Consider the following 21,379-nt stretch of genomic DNA (forward strand, 5'->3'; position numbering starts at 1 on the left):
TAATATACGATGGAATAGTTATGACTGTGAGATGGGAACGGGCAATATCTTGAAACGTATTTATTTCTGGGAAGTGACGAGGACTTGTCATGAAACTTATCAATGATCCTTGGTATAATGCATTGAGAACCAGAGTAAATAGAGCCCAAAGTATTACAACAATTCGTAGCCGATCTTGTTTTGGTAGCCTCGGAAGTGAAACAGATAGGAATATTGATAATATTTTCAGTATATTGATCCTGTCTGTAGACTTTCTGTTAATCTTTGTATATACAAAATCACGAAATAAAGTATATGCAGATACATAAATGAAGCAAATTGCTATAAAAATCCACAATTGCCTACGGAAAGGCTCTTTCAAATTTTCCCAATAAGGAATGATAGCGGCTACAGGAACTGCAAATGACAGATCATCAATGACAATAGGCACCGTGAACTCAACGAAGAAGCTTCGTTGATAGCTGTGTGTAATGGCACTGGGTCCCACATCTGCACGGCCATATAACACATCACCAACGATTCCATCCCATGTGTTGTTGTGATGCATATAAACGCCAGCGATTTGTGCATCCCAGAATATGTGTGGAGTAACTGTGAAATTCATTATTGTCGCTTGCGTTTCAAACATTTCTCCAAAATTTCCCTCAAATTTTTTAGGTTTTGTTGAATTCACAATAAACCTAAAATATGGTGGTATATCAAACCAAGATACTTTAATCGGGTATCCAAAGAGATTTCCTGTTTTATCGTGGTACAGATTGATACATCCAATTGTTTTCATGTTTGGAATTGAATGAAATTTTGTATTAGACACAGAAATGTCTTGCTCAAAGGGATTGTGATCAACTAGTATATTACAAACAGAAGCATTCTTTCCTTGCGAGAGACTTTTACATGTTTTATTCACACTTATTACATGCATGTTTAATATTTTCTTTTTTTCCCATGCCATGTGAAAAATATTCTTGAAACTGATGTCACTAACAAAGTCTTCATTAAGAATAACCAGAAAGTTAGCTCTTGCATTCCAGAAGATTTGCCGCTCCAGTCCCTTCAGAACCCAATTGAAAGTCCTGACGTCTTCAACAAAAAGTACAAATGCATCTGCTTTCCCTACAGGTAGGGAGTACTTGTACTCCCTCCTAAGGAAAGAAATTGTCTTATCTGCTGAGTGATGTCTTGCTAACACCATTGGCATTTGAGAGCTTTTCTGCAACTTTGTTAATACGTTATCTACAAGGGGTGCCATAGATGTCGTAGCAATCACCACTGGCAGGAACGTGTGTTTGTAGAAGTATCTCGAACAAACGTCAACTACTTGTTCTGCAAGCAAATAATTCTCAGAATACTTGTCACTTATGTTGAAATTGTACTCTTGTGATGATCCCAGCAGCCCAAGTACGAAAAACAACTCATGCATACCGGATAGCATTTTCATCAATTTATTTCCTGAAATAAGAAAAGGAATTGTGTTTTAGAAATTAAATAATATAGAGAAATGATTACATATTTTTCATAATTTTAATGATAATATGTCTTACTCAATTATACTATTGCAATAATCTATAATTATACACAAAGGTTGTTGACACATATCCATGGTTAGCGTCCAGTATTCATTTCCAGTACGGGCAAAGAATTTCGGTTTCGGTGTTGACAGAATTTTCATTTTATAATATGAAAATGGAGCTAACTCTGATTTAGAGGTGCAAACAGAACAACAATAAAGGCAATGTACTGACGAAATATCATCTATCTCAAGTCCGTTTGGTCAATCACATCCGCTAGTGGACGTAATAACAGAGTAATTGCGTACGTTTATCGGGAGTTTATTTTACTTCCTTTGCGCTTCGATGTTCATTTGGATAAATTTTATGACTAATATTATGAGAAATATATTCACATTGTGTGACCACCTACATTAACCTTATTAACTTATGAAGGGTTCTTCATAGTTTGAAAGTGCTATTAGTGTCCTGTTAGCATTTTCGTAACTATTTTATAAAGAAGTTTCTAAGGTGGTCATACTTAATGAATTAACGTGGCAAATACCCACTTATTTTTTTAGTACACAACTACACATGGAGTACTTGAATTACGTTTACATAAGATTTTGAAAGTAATCAACGAATCTTTGTGAATAAAATATGTCTTAATGGAGAAAGACAATAAGTACAATTTTTTCTAGAATTCTCACATGAAGTGGCGTACACAGAAGTCCAAGAAAAGGAGCTTCAAACTCCGAATTTCATATAATTTCAGATGTTTGTATATCTTAATATGGTAATGTTTATTTTTGGATAATATCTTACTCAACGGGAGGTTAAAATTACGAACCTCTTTGCTTACGTAACTGGTCATGTGAATTTCTAACGTAGAGAATCGCAAAGTAGGTCTATCATTGGTGTATAATACCAAATAAAGACAACAGCATTACCGAAGACATGTGTAAGTAGATATGTTTCCATCAACAGTATACCCTACATCATAGATTTGAAAAGATTTAGCACACAGAAATTATGAATGATGTTTTCGAAGCTGACAAGTAAAAGGTCCAAAGGGATGAATCGAATTGCTGGATGAGATATAGTGGGCCCGATAGAGGGTGTTAAAATACGTGTTTGTGAAAAGTTATAGCGGCTAAGCGCAATAAGAACTGGAGGAGGAGGGGGTCAAAGTTGGTTTGAGATGGGCTATGCTCAGTGATGACGCCAGCTTCACTGTTCTTAGGGAGGCAAAGGAGGGGCAGATACATTTTCGGGGGGGGGGGGGCTATTTGCCATACCAGAAATGACATATTTATTACGTTTGACTTATTTTACATTACATTGTGTATTTCGTTGCTGTGTTCATATTAGACCTATATGATTATAAATTAAAGTTATTTCAAGTAAAATTTGTAACTAACAAATAAGTAACGTATGCACATGAAATATTTTTCAATGAAACTTTTGAAGCTTAAACATGAATTGAATTACTTTCGCGTATGCTATAAGTAACACATTCGTCTAGTACTATATGCTACGTATCTCTCTCTCTCTCTCTCTCTCTCTCTCTCTCTCTCTATATATATATATATATATATATATATATATATATATATATAGATATAGATATAGATATATATATATATATATATATATATATATATATATATATATATATATATATATATAGGCCTATCTCTCTCTCTCTCTCTCTCTCTCTATATATATATATATATATATATATATATATATATATATATATATATATAGATATAGATATAGATATAGATATAGATATAGATATATATATATATAGGCCTATCTCTCTCTCTCTCTCTCTCTATATATATATATATATACATATATATATATATATATATAGAGAGAGAGAGAGAGAGAGAGAGAGAGAGACAGACAGAAAAGAAAGAGAGTGAATTTACGAGGATCTGCTGAAAATGTAGTCCAATCCAGAAGGAGTGTAGGTACTAGGTAGAAAAATGAAACCATAGTTTAGAAAAAACATATCTCTGTATGTACAAATACAAATTTTCATATTAATAATGAAATTCTTATTGTTTCTCAGGACTCTGAAGTGATTATGTGTGCCCAAACAGATAATTTCACGAACATCCAGATCCTAACTGTTATAACATTTTTGTTCCACTAAGGAAAATCATCGAAGTAAATTAATTAGGAAATCAGTGAAACACCACGGGACTCTTCTCCGTTATATACAGTGGTGAAGAAGTAAGTGGTTTAGTATAAACGTGGCGATTTCTCAACAAATTATGCTTTACATCCAGGATGATTAAAAGCAATGACTCTTCCCGAAATCATGGATGCAATTTGTGACATTATTCTTGAAAATTGCAGCATTTCAGCCAGAGGTGGATACAGCCCGGGGCCGGAGGGCCTAGGCCACCCCAGTATTTGCGTGACAAAAATAATTTAAGCTATTATTAATATAATTTTTAAAGTGTATAGTACACTCACGATATACTTATTATAGTCTGAAGTCTGGCTGCACCCCGCTTTCTCAGTTTTTACCTTCTCACCAAAACTTGTGTCAGAGATTCTGGGCATTTCTTTGGAACTCGTCGTTCGCATAATTCAGAATGGATTCTGTATGCGCAAGTTCTTGACATAATGGGTTCCCAAAATATCTGTCAGAAGAATAAAAGAGTCACGGCATTAAGAGAAGTCTTCTTCCAATTTGACCGTAATGTTGATCAATTTCGCTCAAGAATAGTAACCATAGATGAAATATGGTTGTACCACTATGATCCTGAAAAGAAACAACAATCAATGGAATAGTAGCACTCATTTCTCCATTGCCTCAAGAAGTTCAAGACACAGAAGTAAGTTGAGAAACTGTTTGCAACATTCTTCTGATGTAAGTATGGAGTGGTACTTCTAGACTACCTCTGCAACAGTCAGATATTTAATCCAGAATCTCTACATCACTTACAAAACTGAAAGAAAAAATCAAAGTTCAACGCCACGGAAAATGACGAGAAAGGAATTCTATTCCTTCAGGAGAATACACCTGTCCGTCAAGCCCCTGCGAACACTACTAACATTTGCATAAACTAGGATTTCAATGTCTAGATAATGATTCTTATTCCGCAGATTTAGCTCCGTGTGACTATTACGGGTACTTATTTCCCAAACTTAAATAACACTTGAAAGGACGCCATTTTAGATCTGATAGGGATAGTGCTACGAACAGTGGTGCGAGGAAATCTTCAGATTTTTTAACTTTTCTGCAAAAACTGGAGCATTGTGAAAGGTAGTATATATTAACTCTCGGGGGAAGTGTAGGAGTAAAACCTCACCATTGCACGTGCACTCCTGGGTTGAGATACGAATTTTTCAGCAGTTCCCAGTCAATATGGTAGACGTCACGCCAGTACTTTGAAACAAAATAAGTAAGCAAGCACTAGTATAAACCAACTACTAACTAAAGATCAGCACTCTGACAATACGTTTTATTGGGAATCAATTTAATTCCATAAATTTATTATCATCATTTGCAAAAAGGGAAAACACAACTCTTTTTATCTTCTTCACAAAATTAAGCCCTGGTAGTTGCAAACTGAGCTGTTGTAAGCCCATCCTCTGAATATTGAAAGCCGAGAATAATGTTTCAGAAAAAAGAAGTATAGAATCTTTAAATAAAACAAAATATGAAACTGAAAACTTCAAACCTGGATAAATACAAACAAGTTACGTAACTGGTTTTACCTTTCTTTTGTTTCCAATCAAAGTTGATCCAATGAGAAGAAAACAAATCGATCAAATCTACTATTGTTCGCTAGGCACAATAATTAAAAATCGTAAGAAAGAAGTATAACTAAAAGGCGCTAAATTAGAAAACAGAAATATGCGTGCATACCCAGACGCTCAAAGAAGAAAGCTTTAGGACTAATCTGCCACATAGTAAATGCATGGAAAGTAGACTACAATTTGACAATGAGATTGGTTATGATACTGATATAAAATACTACATGTAGAATGTTTAAAGATTGTAGGAGTCTGGGGGGGGGGGCAGTTTAGGTGGCAATCAGGGGGACAGAAGTAGCTTCTAGGGGGGCGCTCACCCCCCTGCCCCCCTCTATCGTCGTCACTGGCTATGCTATATTACAGAAATACAAACTGTTGAATCGTAAAAATAGTGAAAGATAGACAATGAAAACAGTGGTAGTTTCACATATTGGCATAAGAAGAATGGACAAGGTAGATCACGAACCTCTGCCGCCATGAAATCCTCCTTTTAAAATCTGTGATATTTTTTGAAATGAAAAGGCAGTCATGCGGCACTTGTGTTAAGACTGCGTTTTAATCAGGAATGCAATGTTGCTATCCATTTTGTCATATTATTAACCGTTGATGAATTATGGCCTGTTTTATCCCTTTGGATACCATCAAAGCACATGCTCAAAATGACCACCCTGTGCAGCAATGGTGTGTGCCTTACGCCTCTTGCACCCGTCATACACAGTCTAATGTCTTTGGACGCACAGAAGCACATGCATGATCAACCAGCTGCACGAGATGTGGTAAATTCCGGATGTTGGCGGAGTATACTATGAACTGAAGGTGGCCCCACAGGCAGAAGTGAAGATCCGGAGAGCGTGGTGGCCACTGTACCGACGCCCGCTCCACCTCCAGGGGAACTATTGATCCAGATACTCCCCGCACGCCAAGTCCGAAGTGGGGAGGGGCTCCATCCTGCTAGAAGAACACTGAATATGAACCGTCCTTCAACAACACTGACGGCAGGGTATCCTCGTCCAGCAGCTGCAGGTATTTGTTGGTTTTCAGAGTACAGTAAATGAAGAATGGGCCAATGATCCTCTTGCCAAAAATATCACACCATACTATAACCTGCTGACCATCAACCAACCTTGATGTATCATTCCAATGAGATTTATTGTCACTTCAGTAGCGATGGTTTTGTTTGCTTACTTCTCCATTGACGTAAAAATTCGCCTTGTCGGAGAACAGCACGCTCAAGAGAAAATTTGGATTGGTTCCCAGTTATTCTGTTGCCCATTCTGCAAATTGCACTCGACGCTCTGGATCATCCTCTGTTAGATGCTGGTGAAAGTGGAATTTCTATGGGTGCCACTTGTTAGTGAAAAGTATCCTCCGAATGGACGTTCGAGTAACTCCACATTCCTGAGATAAACGTCATGTGCTACGTTGGGGTTTTTACTAAAAGATGCAAGGACAGCGTCTGTGGTTTCCTCGTGTGTAGACGTTTTCGGGACGACCACTATGATGTCTGTCGTCCACAGAACCCGTCTCCCGGAATCTGCTGATGAGTTTGTGGTGTTGTTTGGATCGATTTGCTTTTTCACATCCAACGCTCACATCTGAAATGTACGGTCATGAATGATAGCGCCACTGTTTTTCACACTTCTAAAGAAATGTATTATCTTTAGAAGCACCTCATTATTTTTCGTTGTAGACGGTCTTTTTGTATCTGTTACTAGAACGTACACAGAGGATTCAAATTACCTTGCAAAAATTTGTACCTCTTGAACAGAGACGAGGGCTTCCTCCGTGTCCCGCATATTGCTCCTGTTTCGATCCAACAGTTGTACGCTTTTTGCAGTTGCTCTTGGTTATAGAGCACTGGACGCTTTCTGGAGGGAAAGGCATATATGAGGAGCTACTGGTTTGTTACAAACTATATTCTACAGCTTCAATGGATGATTTTAATTTTGAAACATCTTCTTGCTCTCCTAAATCATTATCGGTATTATCAACATCTCACCATCTTCATAAAGTTTCAAGTCGCCATCGATCACAAATGTTTTTATCTGATTTAGTACACTTTCGTTTTCTTCCAACAATATTTTAATTCTTTTAAATACACTGTATTCCTCCGACGGACGATCATCATTGCAAATTCCTAACTCGCAAACCAACATTGTCACAATAATTGAAGGCTTCATATTTCAAAGATCAACGTAATGCGATACAATAGACAATCGACAAAGCCACCTCGCCTGATAACTTATTTTCTGCTACAAGTTCATTACTGTATTCAACTGCAGTAGCCCACTTTTCATCCAGATATCACATCCCAAGTTTCTTTTGCTTACGAAGGTGGAAAAAGAAAGTAGAGTGGAAAATATAGCAAATGATGAAAAATAGTGGTTTACGTACAATACGAACTAATTGCATAGCAGTGTTATCGTCTATACCGGTATTAGTAAGTATGTTATTTAAGAAAAACTAGCTATATAAACTACACATAGTTTACGACCAAAGGTGAAAAAAAAAGCGAAAGCGGTTCCTCCAGACCCGATCAGCCCTCTTCGCACTATATGAAGCAAATTGGAAGTAATGTCATAAATAATAATGTAATAATATTCAACTTGGATATACAATTTCACTGTTAATTTTTTGGGCTTGTAGATATGTTTAACTTACACGTGTTCTCGTGATAATCCAAACGTTCAACACACGAATATCAGTCTCCTAGATTTTCGCAAATAACTATAAAGATGGTCTTAAATCTTCCAAATAAGTACAGATAACGATCACTAAAGTTCATAGTTGACTTTATAAGAATATGCTGGCCCTAATTGATATATCACATTACTACCTTTCCATCTCAAAAGATATCACATATTTCAAAATGGCGAATTTCAAGATGGTGGCGGCGGTTCGTAATCAACTCTCCTCATTCTTCTTTTGCCAATATGTGGAACTATCAGCGTATGCGCTATCTATCTTTCACTATTTTTACGTTTCAACAGTTTATTTGATGTATTTCTATAGCAGCATAGCCCTTCTCCCACCGACTTTGACCCATTCCCCCTCCGTTTCTTATGGCGCTCAGCCGCTATAACTTTGCACATACACATATTTTCACATAAATTATCAGGCTCACTATGTCTCATCTCGTAACTCGATTCATCCAATTGGACCCTTTACTTGTGAAACTGGGAACTGAATTTACGAAGCGTTTCTTTCTTAAGTCTGCTGAAATTAATTCACACTACAAATTTAAAGTGCTATATGATTCCAATAAACCTCAGTGTGTATTTGCAAGGTTAATATTGTATCACGATTTTCTAATTTAATGTTGTTTCCCTTCTCGTTGTAAAACTAGAAGTTCATTTTTCAGAGAGTATGTTTAGTTAAAATGTAGCTCCTTTTATTAGAATTATTGCATGTGCTTTATTGTTTGCATAGATCTTCCTTAACTGCTCTTCGTCACTAGTATTTCCTTGTTGGTTGGATCACAGTTAAACAACTAAATACAGAAGGTTTATCTGTTTGTAAGAGCCCGATTTTAATCTCTTAACTGCGAATGACGACTCAACTCGTAAATAAGATTCGTATTGGCTGTGACGAATTAATACGTATTCTCGTGTGCATGGTATATTCTCGTGTGTATGGTATGTAAATCATGGCTTCCAAGATGAACCGGTCGCAGCACATTTCCTCCACACACACACAGCATACAGCATTACCATTGAGCCACTGCATCCAAAAATTGAAGCAAATGAATAATAACAGAAGAATTGGTGGAATGAAATGTGTGAGGAAGCAAGAGTACCGTGACAAAAACCCACGGATACAATCTTGCCCACCACAAACTTATTCGCCAACCAGAGGAACCGCTGCACCACTGAGCCACTGCGCCGAATGTTTGAAGTAAGTCAATAATAATAGATAAATTGGTGGAATGAAATGTGGGAGGAAGCGGAAGTACCCTGTGAAAACCCACGAATACGATCTTGTCCACCGCAAACTTATTTAGCCCACCAGAGAAAGCGCTGTACCAATGAGCCACTTTGCCCAATGATTGAAGAGAGTGAATGATAATAGAAGCTCTGGTGGAATGAAAAGTGCGAGGAAGCGGGAGTACTCTGTGAACACCCACGGATACGATCTTGTCCACTAGAAACTTACTTGGCCAACAAGAGGAAGCGCTCCACACTGAGCCACCGCCCCCAATGATTGAAGAGAGTGGATGATAATAGAGGAATTGAAGGAAAATGTGGGAGGAAGTGGGAGTACCCTGCCAAACCCACGTATAGGATCTTGTTCACCACAAACTTACTTGGTCCACCACAAGAAAAACTTTACCATTGAGCCACTGCACCCAAGGATTGAAGCAAGTGAATAACAATAGAAGAATTGGTGGAATGAAATATGGTAGGAAGCGGCAGTGCCCTGACAAAAACCACGGATACGATCTTGTACATCACAAACTCACTTGGCCCAACAGAGGAAGCGCTGTACACTGAGCCATCGCCCACAATGATTGAAGAGAGTGAATGATAATAGAGGAATTGAGGAAAATGTGGGAGGAAGTGGGAGTATCCTGCTAAACCCACGGATAGGACCTTCTTCACCAAAAAACTTACTTGGTCCACCAGAAGAAAATCTTTACCATTGAGCCACTGCACCCAAGGATTGAAGCAAGTGAATAATAAGAGAAGATTTGGTAGAATGAAATGATGGAGGAAGCGTCAGTACCCTTACAAAATCCACTGATACGATCTTGTTCACCACAAACTTACTTTGCCCACCAGAGAAAAAACATTACCATTGAGCCACTGCACCGAAGGATTGAAGCAACTCAATAATAACAGAAGAATTGGTGGAATGAAATGTGTGAGGAACCAAGAGTATCGTGACAAAAACCCACGGATACAATCTTGCCCACCACAAACTTATTTGGCCAACCAGAGGAAATGCTGTACCACTCAGCCATTGCGACCAAGAATTCAATCAAGTCAATAATATTAGAAGAATTTGTGGGATGAAATGTGGCAGGAAGCGGGAGTACCCTGACAAAACCCACGGATACGATCTTGTTCACAAAAAACTTAGTTTGCCCACCAGAGGAAAAACTTTACCATTGAGCCACTGCACCCGAGGGTTGAAGCAAGTGAATAACAATAGAAGAATTTGTGGAAAGAAATGTGGTAGGAAGCGGCAGTCCCCTGACAAAAACCACGGATTCGATCTTGTACATCACAAACTTACTTGGCCCACCAGAGGAAGCGCTGTGCACTGAGCCGCCGCCCCCAATGATTGAAGAGATTGAATGATAGTAAAGGAATTGAAGGAAAAAGGTGGGAGGAAGCGGGAGTGACTTTACAAAACGCACGGATACGACCTTGTTCACAATAAACTTACTTGGTCCACCACCTGAAAAACTTTACCATTAAGCCTCTGCACCCAAGGATTGAAGTAAGTAAGAAACAATAGAAGAATTGGTGGAATGAAGTGTGGGCGGAATCGACAGTACCCTGATAAAACACACGGATACGATCTTGTACACCACAAACTTACTTGGCCCCCCCAGAGAAAGCGCCGTACACTGAGCCACCGCCCCCAATGATTGAACAGAGTTAATGATAATACAGGAATTGAAGGAAAAATGGGGGAGGATGTGGAAGTACCCTGACAACACCGACGGATACGACCTTTTGCACCACAAACTTACTTGTTCCACCAGAAGAAAACTTTTACCATTGAGCCACTGCACCCAAGGATTGAAGCGAGTAAATAACAATAGAAGAATTGGTGGACGAAATGTGGGAGGAAACGAAAGTACCCTGACAAAACCCACGGATGCGATCTTGTCCACCACAATCTTACTTGTCACACCAGAGGAAGCCCTCTACCACTGAGACTTTACGCCCAATGATTGAAGAGGGTGAATAATAATAGAAGAATTGGTAGAATGAAATGTGCGAGGAAGCGAGAGTACCGTGACAAAACCCAGGGATACGACCTTGCTCACACCAAACTTACTTGGTCCACCAGAAAAAAACCTTTACCATTGAACCTCTGCACCCAAGGATTGAAGCAAGTGAATAACAATAGAAGAATTAGAGGAATGACATGTGGGAGGAAGCTGCAGTACCCTCACCAAAACCACGAATACGATCTTGTCCACCACAAACTTACTTGGCCCACCAGAGGAAGCGCTGTACCATTGAGCCACTGCGCCCAATGATTAAAGTACATCAATGATAATAGAAAAATTGGTGGAATGAAATGTGTGAGGAAGCGGGAGTACCGTGAGAAAACCCAGGGATACGACCTTGCTCACAACAAACTTACTTGTCCCACCAGAAGAAAACCTTTACCATTGAGCCACGGCATCCAAGTATTGAAGCAAGTGAATAACAATAGAAGAATTAGTGGAATGACATGCGCGAGGAAGTTGCAGTACTCTCACAACAACCACGGATACGATCTTGTACACCACAAACTTACTTGGCCCACCAGAGGAAGCGCTGTACCATTGAGCCACTGCACGCAAAGATTGAAGTAAGTCAATGCTAAAAGAAATATTGATGGAATGAAATGTGTGAGGAAGCGGGAGTACCGTGACAAAAACCCACGGATACAATCTTGTCCACCACAAACTTACTTGGCCAACCAGAGGAAGGGCTGTACCACTGAGCCATTGCGCCGAATGTTTGAAGTAAGTCAATAATATTAGATAAATTGGTGGAATGAAATGTGGGAGGAAGCGGGAATACCCTGTCAAAACCCACGAATACGATCTTGTCCACCACAAACTTACTTAGCCCACCAGAGAAAGCGCTGTACCACTGAGCATCTGCGCCCGATGATTGAAGAGAACGAATGATAATAGAAGCTTTGGTGGAATGTAATATGCGAGGAAGAGGGAGTACCCTGTTAAAACCCACGGATTCGATCTTAAACCCCACCAGAAACTTACTTGGCCAACCAGAGGAAGGGCTGTACAACTGAGCCATTGCGCCCAAGAATTCAATCAAGTCAATAATATTAGAAGAATTGGTGGGATGAAATGTGGGAGAAAGCGGAAGTACTCTGACAAAACCCACGGAAACGATCATGTTCACAAGAAACTTACTTGGCCCACCAGAAGAAAAATATTACCATTGAGCCACTGCATCAAAAAATTGAAGCAAGTGAATAATAATAGAAGAATTGGTGGAATGAAATGTGTGAGGAAGCAAGAGTACCGTGACAAAAACCCACGGATACAATCTTGCCCACCACAAACTTACTTGGCCAACGAGAGGAAGCGCTGCACCACTGAGCCACTGCGCCCAATGATTGAAGTAACTCAATAATAATAGATAAATTGGTGGAATGAATTGTGTGAGGAAGCGGGAGTACCGTGACAAAATCCAGGGATACGACCTTGCTCACAACAAACTTACTTGGTCCACCAGAAGAAAACCTTTACCATTGAGCCACTGCATCCAAGGGTTGAATCAAGTGAATAACAATAGAAGAATTAGTGGAATGACATGCGGGAGGAAGCTGCAGTACCCTCACAAAAACCACGGATACGATCTTGTATACCACAAACTTACTTGGCCCACCAGAGGAAGCGCTGTACCATTGAGCCACTGCGCCCAATGATTAAAGTACGTCAATGATAATAGAAGAATTGGTGGAATGAAATGTGTGAGGAAGCGGGAGTACCGTGATCAAAACCCACGGATACAATCTTGTCCACCACAAGCTTACTTGGCCAACCAGAGGAAGGGCTGTACCACTGAGCCATTGCGTCCAAGAATTCAATCAAGTCAATAAAATTAGAAGAATTGGTGGGATGAAATGTGGGAGGAAGCGGGAGTACCCTGACACAACCCACGGATACGATCTTGTTCACCACAAACTTACTTTGTCCGCCAAAGGTAAAACTTTACCATTGAGCCACTGGGCCGAAGAATTGAAGCAAGCGAACAATAATAGAAGAATTGGTGGGATGAAATGTGGGAGGAAGCGGGAGTACTCTGAAAAAACCCACGGAAACGAACAAGTTCACCAGAAACTTACTTGGACAACCAGAGGAAAAACATTACCATTGAGCCACTGCAACCAAAAATTGAAGCAAAATAATAATAGCAGAAGAATTGGTGGAATGAAATGTGTGAGGAAGCAAGAGTACCGTGACAAAAACTCACGGATACAATCTTGCCCACCACAAACTTACTTGGCCAACCAGAGGAACCGCTGCACCACTGAGACACGGCGCCGAATGTTTGAATTAAGTCAATAATAATAGATAAATTGGTGGAATGATATGTGGAAGGAAGCGGAAGTACCCTGTGAAAACCCACGAATACGATCTTGTACACCGGAAACTTACTTAGCCCACCAGAGAAAGCGCTGTACCAATGAGCCACTTTGCCCAATGATTGAAGAGAGTGAATGATAATAGAAGCTCTGGTGGAATAAAAAGTGCGAGGAAGCGGGAGTACTCTGTGAACACCCACGGATACGATCTTGTCCACTAGAAACTTACTTGGCCAACCAGAGGAATCGCTCCACACTGAGCCACCGCCCCCAGTGATTGAAGAGAGTGGATGATAATAGAGGAATTGAAGGATAATGTGGGAGGAAGTGGGAGTACCCTGCCAAACCCACGTATAGGATCTTGTTCACCACAAACTTACTTGGTCCACCACAAGAAAAACTTTACCATTGAGCCACTGCACCCAAGGATTGAAGCAAGTGAATAACATTAGAAAAATTGGTGGAATGAAATATGGTAGGAAGCGGCAGTGCCCTGACAAAAACCACGGATACGATTTTGTACATCACAAACTTACTTGGACCACCAGAGGAAGCGCTGTACACTGAGCCACCGCCCACAATGATTGAGGAGAGTGAATGATAATAGAGGAATTGAAGGAAAATGTGGGAGGAAGTGGGAGTATCCTGCCAAACCCACGGATAGGACCTTGTTCACAACAAACTTACTATGTCCACCAGAGGAGAAACTTTACCATTGAGCCACTGTGCAGAAGGATTGAAGCAAGCGAACAATAATAGAAGAATTGGTGGGATGAAATGAGGGAGGAAGCGTGAGTACTCTTACAAAACCCACGGAAACGATCATGTTCACCAGAAACTTACTTGGCCCACCAGAGGAAAAACATTACCATTGAGCCACTGCATCTAAAAATTGAAGCAAGTGAATAATAACAGAATTGATGGAATGAAATGTGCGAGGAAGCAAGAGTACCGTGAAAAAAACCCACTATACATTCTTGCCCACCACAAACTTACTTGGCCAGCCAGAGGAAGCGCTGCACCACTGAGCCACTGCGCCGAATGTTTGAAGTAAGTCAATAATATTAGATAAATTGGTGGAATGAAATGTGGGAGGAAGCCGGAATACCCTTTCAAAACCCACGAATACGATCTTGTCCACCGGAAACTTACTCAGTCCACCAGAGAAAGCGCTGTACTAATGAGCCACTTTGCCCAATGATTGAAGAGAGTGAATGACAATAGAAGCTCTGGTTGATTGAAATGTGCGAGTAAGCGGGAGTACTCTGTTAACACCCTCGGATATGATCATGTCCACCCGAAACTTACTTGGCCAACCATAGGAAGCGCTCTACCACTGAGCCACCGCCCCCAATGATTGAAGAGAGTAAACGATAATATAGGAATTGAAGAAAAAAGGTGGGAGAAAGTGGGTGTACCCTGCCGAACCCACGGATAGGACCTTGTTCACCACAAACTTACTTGGTCCACCAGAAGAAAACATTTACAATTGAGCCACTGCACCCAAGGATTGAAGCAAGTTAATAACAATAGAAGAATTGCTGGAATGAAATGTGGTACGAAGCGGCAGTGCCCTGACAAAAACCACGGATACGATCTTGTACATTACAAACTTACTTCGCCCACCAGAGGAAGCGCTCTACACTGAGCCACCGCCCACAATAATTGAAGAGAGTGAATGATAGTAAAGGAATTGAAGGAAAATGTGGGAGGAAGCGGTATTACACTGACAAAACCCACGAATACGACCTTGTTCACCACAAACTTACTTGATCCACCACCAGAAAAACATTACCATTGATCCTCTGCACCCAAGGATTGAAGCAAGTAAATAACAATAGAAGAATTGGTGGAATGATATGTGGGGGCAATCGACTGTACCCTGATAAAACCCACCGATACGATCTATTACACCACAAACTTACTTGGCCCACCAGAGAAAGCGCCGTACACTGAGCCACCTCCTCCAATGATTGAAGAGAGTGAATCATAATAGAGGAATTGAAGGAAAAATGGGGGAGGAAGCGGAAGTACCCTGACAACACCGACGGATACGACCTTTTGCACCACAAACTTACTTGTTCCAACAGTAGAAAACTTTTACCATTGAGCCACTGCACCCAAGGATTGAAGCGAGTGAATAACAATAGAAGAATTGGTGGACGAAATGTGGGAGGAAGCGGGAGTACCTGACAAAGGCCTCGGATATGATCTTGTCCACCACAAACTTACTTGGCCCATCAAAGGAAGCCCTCTACCACTAAGCCACTACGCCCAATGATTGAAGAGGGTGAATAATAATAGAAGAATTGGTAGAATAAAATGTGCGAGGAAGCGGGAGTACCGTGACAAAACCCAGGGATACGACCTTGCTCACAAAAAACTTACTTGGTCCACCAGAAGAAAACCTTTACCATTGACCCACTGCATCCAAGGATTGAATCAAGTGAATAACAATAGAAGAATTAGTGGAATGAAATGCGGGAGGAAGCTGCAGTACCCTTACAAAAACCATGGATACGATCTTGTATACCACAAACTTACTTGGCCCACCAGAGGAAGCGCTGTACCATTGAGCCACTGCGCCCAATGATTAAAGTACGTCACTGATAATAGAAGAATTGGTGGAATGAAATTTGTGAGGAAGCGGGAGTACCGTGACAAAAACCCACGGATACAATCTTGTCCACCACAAGCTTACTTGGCCAACCAGAGGAAGGGCTGTACCACTGAGCCATTGCGTACAAGAATTCAATCAAGTCAATAAAATTAGAAGAATTGATGGGATGAAATGTGGGAGGAAGCGGGAGTACCCTGACACAACCCACGGATACGATCTTGTTCACCACAAACTTACTTTGTTCACCAAAGGTAAAACTTTACCATTGAGCCACTGGGCCGAAGAATTGAAGCAAGCGAACAATAATAGAAGAATTGGTGGGATGAAATGTGGGAGGAAGCGGGAGTACTCTGACAAAACCCACGGAAACGATCAAGTTCACCAGAAACTTACTTGGACAACCAGAGGAAAAACATTACCATTGAGCCACTGCAACCAAAAATTGAAGCAAAATAATAATAGCAGAAGAATTGGTGGAATGAAATGTGTGAGGAAGCAAGAGTACCGTGACAAAAACTCACGGATACAATCTTGCCCACCACAAACTTACTTGGCCAACCAGAGGAACCGCTGCACCACTGAGACACGGCGCCGAATGTTTGAAGTAAGTCAATAATAATAGATAAATTGGTGGAATTATATGTGGAAGGAAGCGGAAGTACCCTGTGAAAACCCACGAATACGATCTTGTACACCGGAAACTTACTTAGCCCACCAGAGAAAGCGCTGTACCAATGAGTCACTTTGCCCAATGATTGAAGAGAGTGAATGATAGTAGAAGCTCTGGTGGAGTGAAAAGTGCGAGGAAGCGGGAGTACTCTGTGAACACCCACGGATACGATCTTGTCCACTAGAAACTTACTTGGCCAACCAGAGGAAGCGCTCCACACTGAGCCACCGCCCCCAATGATTGAAGAGAGTGGATGATAATAGAGGAATTGAAGGAAAATGTGGGAGGAAGTGGGAGTACCCTGCCAAACCCACGTATAGGATCTTGTTCACCACAAACTTACTTGGTCCACCAGAAGAAAACATTTACAATTGAGCCACTGCACCCAAGGATTGAAGCAAGTTAATAACAATAGAAGAATTGCTAGAATGAAATGTGGTAGGAAGCGCCAGTGCCCTGACAAAAACCACGGATACGATCTTGTACATCACAAACTTACTTGGACCACGAGAGGAAGCGCTGTACACTGAGCCTTCGCCCACAATGATTGAAGAGAGTGAATGATAATAGAGGAATTGAAGGAAAATGTGGGAGGAAGAGGGAGTATCCTGCCAAACCCACGGAAAAGACCTTGTTCACCAAAAAACTTACTTTGTCCACCAGAACAAAACCTTTACCATAGAGCCACTGCACCCAAGGGTTGAAGCAAGTAAATAATAAGAGAAGAATTGGTGGAATGAAATGTGTGAGGAAGCAAGAGTACCGTGACAAAAACCCACTATACATTCTTGCCCACCAAAAGCTTACTTGGCCAACCAGAGCAAGCGCTGCACTACTGAGCCACTGCGCCGAATGTTTGAAGTAAGTCAATAATAATAGATAAATTGGTAGAATGAAATGTGGGAGGAAGCGGGAGTACCGTGACAAACCCCACGGATACGATCTTGTTCACCACAAACTTACTTTGCCCACCAGATGAAAAACTTTACCATTGAGCCATTGCACCGAAGGATTGAAGCAAGTGAATAATAATAGAAGAATTGGTGGGATAAAATGTGCGAGAAAGCGGGAGAACCCTGTCAAAACCCGCGGATACGATCTTGTCCACCACAAACTTACTATGTCCACAAGAGAAAGTGCTCTACACTGAGCCACCGCCCCCAATGATTGAAGAGAGTGGATGACAATAGAGGAATTGAAGGAAAATATGGGAGGAAGTGGGAGTATCCTGCCAAACCCACGGATAGGACCTTGTTCACCAAAAAACTTACTTGGTCCACCAGAAGAAAACCTTTACCATTGAGCCACTGCACCCAAGGATTGAGGCAAGTGAATAACAATAGAAGAATTGGTGGAAAGAAATGTGATAGGAAGCGGCAGTGCCCTGAGAAAAACCACGGATACGATCTTCTACATCACAAACTTACTTGGCCCACCAGAGGAAGCGCTGTGCACTGAGGCACCGCCCACAATGATTGAAGAGTGAATGATAGTAAAGAAATTGAAAGAAAAATGTGGGAGGAAGCGGGAGTACCCTGACAAAACCCTCGGATACGACCTTGTTCACCACAAACTTACTTGGTCCACCACCAGAAAAAATTTACCATTGAGCCACTGCACCCAAGGATTGAAGCAAATAAATAGCAATAGAAGAATTGGTGGAATGAAATGTTGGAGGTAGCGGAAGTACCCTTACAAAACTCACGTATACGATCTTGTACACAACAAACTTACTTGGCCCACCAGAGGAAGCGCTTTACCACTGAGCCACTGCGCCCAATAATTGAAATAAGTCAATGATAAAAGCAGAATTGCTGGAATGAAATGTGTGGGGAAGCGGGAGTACCATGACAAAAACCCACCAACACAATCTTCTCCACCACAAACTTACTTGGCCAAGCAGAGGAAGCGCTGTATCACTGAGCCACTGCAGGAAAGGATTGAAACAAGTCAATAATATTAAAAGGAATTGGTGGAATGAAATGTGGGAGGAAGCTGTAGTACCCTGACAAAACCCACGGATAGGACCTTGTTCACCATAAACTTACTTGGTCCACCAGAAGAAAATATTTACAATTGAGCCACTGCACCCAAGGATTGAAGCAAGTTAATAACAATAGAAGAATTGCTGGAATGAAATGTGGTAGGAAGCGGCAGTGCCCTGACAAAAACCACGGATACGATCTTGTACATTACAAACTTACTTCGCCCACCAGAGGAAGCGCTCTACACTGAGCCACCGCCCACAATAATTGAAGAGAGTGAATGATAGTAAAGGAATTGAAGGAAAATGTGGGAGGAAGCGGTATTACACTGACAAAACCCACAAATACGACCTTGTTCACCACAAACTTACTTGGTCCACCACCAGAAAAACATTACCATTGATCTTCTGCACCCAAGGATTGAAGCAAGTAAATAACAATAGAAGAATTGGTGGAATGATATGTTGGGGAAATCGACTGTACCCTGATAAAACCCACGGATACGATCTATTAGACCACAAACTTACTTGGCCCACCAGAGACAGCGCCGTACACTGAGCCACCCCCTCCAATGATTGAAGAGAGTGAATCATAATAGAGGAATTGAAGGAAAAATGGGGGAGGAAGCGGAAGTACCCTGACAACACCGACGGATACGACCTTTTGCACCACAAACTTACTTGTTCCACCAGTAGAAAACTTTTACCATTGACCCACTGCACCCAAGGATTGAAGCAAGTGAATAACAACAGAAGAAATGGTGGAATGAAATGTGGGAGGAACCTGCAGTACCCTCACAAAAACCACGGATACGATCTTGTACACCACAAACTTACTTGGGCCACCAGAGGAATCGCTGTACCATTGAGTTACTGCGCCCAATGATTGAAGTAAGTAAAGATAATAGAAAAATTGGTGGAATGAAATGTGTGAGGAAGCGGGAGTACCGTGAAAAAAATCCACGGATACAATCTTGTCCACCACAAACTTACTTGGCCAACCAGAGGCAGCGCTGCAGCACTGAGCCACTGCGCCGAATGTTTGAAGTAAGTCAATATTAATAGATAAATTGGTGGAATGAAATATGGCAGGAAGCGGGAGTACCCTGACAAAACTCACGGATACGATCTTGTCCACCACAAACTTGCTTAGCCCACCAGAGAAAGCGCTGTAACACTGAGCATCTGCACCCGATGATTGAAGAGATTGAATGATAATAGAAGCTTTGGTGGAATATAATATGCGAGGAAGAGGGAGTACCGTGTTAAAACCCACGGATTCGATCTTAAGCCCCACCAGAAACTTACTTGGCCAACCAGAGGAAGGGCTGTACCACTGAGCCATTGCGCCCAAGAATTCAATCAAGTCAATAATGTTAGAAGAATTGGTGGGATGAAATGTGGGAGGAAGCGGAAGTACTCTGACAAAACCCACGGAAACGATCATGTTCACCAGAAACTTACTTGGCTCACCAGAAGAAAAACATTACCATTGAGCCACTGCATCAAAAAATTGAAGCAAGTGAACAATAATAGAAGAATAGGTGGAATGAAATGCGTGAGGGAGCAAGAGTACCGTGACAAAAACCCACCGATACAATCTTGCCCACCACAAAATTACTTGGCCAACCAGAGGAAGCGCTGCACCACTGAGCCAAGGCGCCGAATGTTTGAAGTAAGTCAATAACAATAGATAAATTGGTGGAATTAATTGTGTGAGGAAGCGGGAGTACCGTGACAAAACCCAAGGATACGACCTTGCTCACAACAAACTTACTTGGTCCACCAGAAGAAAACCTTTACCATTGAGACTGCATCCAAGGATTGAATCAAGTGAATAACAATAGAAGAATTAGTGGAATGACATGCGGGAGGAAGCTGCAGTACCCTCACAAATCACGGATACGATCTTGTATACCACAAACTTACTTGGCCCACCAGAGGAAGCGCTGTACCATTGAGCCACTGCGCCCAATGATTGAAGTAAGTCAATGATAATAGAAGAATTGGTGGAATGAAATGTGTGAGGAAGCGGGAGTACCGTGACAAAAACCCAAGGATACAATCTTGTCCACCACAAACTTACTTGGCCAACCAGATGAAGGGCTGTACAACTGAGCCATTGCGTCCAAGAATTCAAACAAGTCAATAAAATTAGAAGAATTGGTGGGATGAAATGTGGGAAAGAGGGAGTACCCTGAAAAAACCCACGGATACGATCTTGTTCACCACAAACTTACTTTGCCCACCAGAGGTAAAACTTTACCATTGAGCCACTGTGCCGAAGAATTGAAGCAAGCGAACAATAATAGAAGAATTGGTGGGATGAAATGTGGGAGGAAGCGGGAGTATTTTTTTACAAAACCCACGGAAACGATCATATCCACCAGAAACTTACTTGTACCACCAGAGAAAGGGCTGTACCATTGAGCCACTGCATCCAAAAATTGAAGCAAAAAATTAATAGCAGAAGAATTGGTGGAATGAAATGTGTGAGGAAACAAGAGTACCGTGACAAAAACCCACGGATACAATCTTGCCCACCACAAACT

Source organism: Thermobia domestica, chromosome 16 (genome assembly GCF_964235325.1).
Source record: "Thermobia domestica chromosome 16, izTheDome1.hap1.1, whole genome shotgun sequence".
In the NCBI taxonomy this organism is placed as follows: Eukaryota; Metazoa; Arthropoda; class Insecta; order Zygentoma; family Lepismatidae; genus Thermobia; species Thermobia domestica.